Below are 2,500 nucleotides of genomic sequence, written 5' to 3' on the forward strand. Positions count from 1 at the left end.
AATCTGCATCATAATGAACCATAATCTGGGTCAAAGGTCAGGATATTTAAAGTGTGTTACAGGATCCTGACCAGCAGAGGGCGAGCTAACATCAGGATTATTTTATCCATATATATATAATATATATTATAACCATAATATATATTATCCATTAATGATATAACGTTTGTTATAGTTACTTGTATTAATTTTGTGTAATATTGTAGTGTTATTTATAATATACACAATATACACAGACAGTGTAACTAAACTTAATGTGTCTACTTCCGGTTTCTGAGCCACACTGATCACTGTTTGTGTCATTCATTCATTCATTCATTCATTCATTCATTCACTACTCATTTCTCCTCTGACTTCCATTTTTATTTTATTATTCATTTCCAGAACATTTCTTTTCATCTTTTTGTTATTTTCTCCTTAAGTTTTTCCTGTTTTGTTTCCTGATGTTACTTTTCATTTGTTTCTCTTCCGGGTTTTCTTTAAATGGTGCCTTAAAATTATTTTATATTCTTTTATTGATTTCCTCTTGGTTCATTTCTTGGTGTTTTCCTGCATTGTTTTGTTCAGTTTTTTCTTTTTTGCTGGTGAAAAACTCGAGTTAATTTTCATGTGTTTTATGTTTTCATGTCGAGGTTTTGGTTTGTGACTGAAATGATCCGTCATTTACATTTATTATTAAAGGCTACATTGTGTGTGTGTGTGGTGTGTGTGTGTGTGTTTGTGTGTGTGTGTGTGTGTGTGTGTGTTTTTGTGTGTGTTTTTGTGTGCTCGCGCTCTTGAGAGTAAACTGAATATAGTTTCTGTGTGTGTGTGTGTGTGTGTGTGTGTGTGTGTGTGTGTGTGTGTGTGTGTGTGTGTGTGTGTGTGTGTGTGTGTGTCAGACTTGCAGAAGCTGATAGATGAAGTTCACCAAAGTGTTTCCAAAGAACTTTATGGCTCAACCACAGAGTGCAGCTCTGACACAGATATGATCAGGTAATTATCATAATGTACCACACACACACAATCTCTCTCTCTCACACACACACACACACACACACACACATTCCTGAGTCCTGTTTCAGATGGGTTTGTGTAACAGAAGATGTTGGTTTTGGGTGTGATGCTGAACGTCATATGATGAAATGCTGACTATTGAAGTGTGACACAACACTGTGTGCTGAAATCTCTTTACTTTTAATGTAAAACTCTCTCTCTCCCTCTCTCTCTCTCTCTCTCTCTCTCCCTCCCTCTCTCTCTCTCCATCTGTTTTTTCTGTCTGTTTAGCCATCTTTCGGCCTCCATGTCTATTTGTCTGTCTGCCCAGATATCTGTCTTGTCTGTGTATTTATCTACCTGTCTGTCTGTATTTCTGTCTGTCTGCACAGATCTATCTATCTATCTATCTATCTATCTATCTATCTATCTATCTATCTGTCTGTCTGTCTGTCTGTCTGTCTGTCTGTCGATATCTCTGTGTATATTTCCACATATCTGTCTGTCTGTCTGTCTAACTTCATAACAGTTTTTATATTATCACTAAGTGGTATGTGTGTGTGTGTTCATGTGCGTATGTGTGTGTCTATGTGTTTGTGTGTGTGCTTGCGTTTTTGTTCATGCGTGTGTGTGCATGTGTGTGCGTTTGTGTGCGTGTGTTCCTCCAGTTTTGAGAAACTCAGAGCCCAGAGTAACACACAGGACAGCAGAGTCACTGGGAAACTGGAGTCACACACAGAAAAAATGTGATAATTTACACACACACACACACACACACACACACACACACACACACACACACTACCCCGACACACTACCAGACAACACACATACACGCTACCCACTACACACTACACACACACATTGCTACCCCTACACACCACACATGCTACCCCTACACACACACACACATGCTAACCCCTACACACACATACACTACTCCTACACCACATACACTACTCCTACACACACCCCAACACACACACACACACCCACTACCCCACCCACAGACACCTACACCTACAACTCTACCCCTACACACATACACACACACATGCTACCCCTACACCACCACATGCTACCCCTACACACACACACATGCTACCCCTACACACCCCACACCCATTGCTACCCCTACACACACACATGCTACCCCTACACACACATACACTACTCCTACACAAATTGAAAATAAATAGTTTTTTTATTATGTTAGTTCACAACGTTCTTTAGCGTCCACCGGATTTAGCCAGGAGAAGGCGGCCATGTTGAAGGAAATGAAGCTAATGTTTAAAGACAGATCTCAGGAATTATCACTGAGATTAATGGATACTCTCGACCTCCAAGCCAAGTGAGTTACCTTCCTCACATTATTACGTTATAATTGCACTTTTTATACAGGTTATTTTGTTTCCCCATAAAGAAGCTGTTGCTATAGGAACGGTACCATGTGATTTGTAGCTGCAGGTGGACCAATCAGAATAGAGTATTTAATAACATAATTAATGCATTATCTATATCAGTA

The 2,500-nt window shown here is 39.4% G+C and overlaps 1 protein-coding gene and 1 long non-coding RNA gene across 2 annotated transcripts in view; both read left to right on the forward strand.

Moving 5' to 3' along the window:
• LOC113653248 (coiled-coil domain-containing protein 60) overlaps window positions 1–2,500 on the forward strand; it is a 24,171-nt gene that overhangs the window by 19,673 nt on the left and 1,998 nt on the right. The gene's annotated exons all lie outside the window — the stretch shown is intronic.
• LOC125145586 lies at window positions 268–1,691 on the forward strand. The gene is made up of 3 exons (XR_007143982.1): window positions 268–292; window positions 882–975; window positions 1,644–1,691. It is a non-coding gene; the product is annotated as an uncharacterized LOC125145586 (long non-coding RNA).

The sequence above is a fragment of the Tachysurus fulvidraco genome, chromosome 9 (genome assembly GCF_022655615.1).
Source record: "Tachysurus fulvidraco isolate hzauxx_2018 chromosome 9, HZAU_PFXX_2.0, whole genome shotgun sequence".
Taxonomy (NCBI): Eukaryota; Metazoa; Chordata; class Actinopteri; order Siluriformes; family Bagridae; genus Tachysurus; species Tachysurus fulvidraco.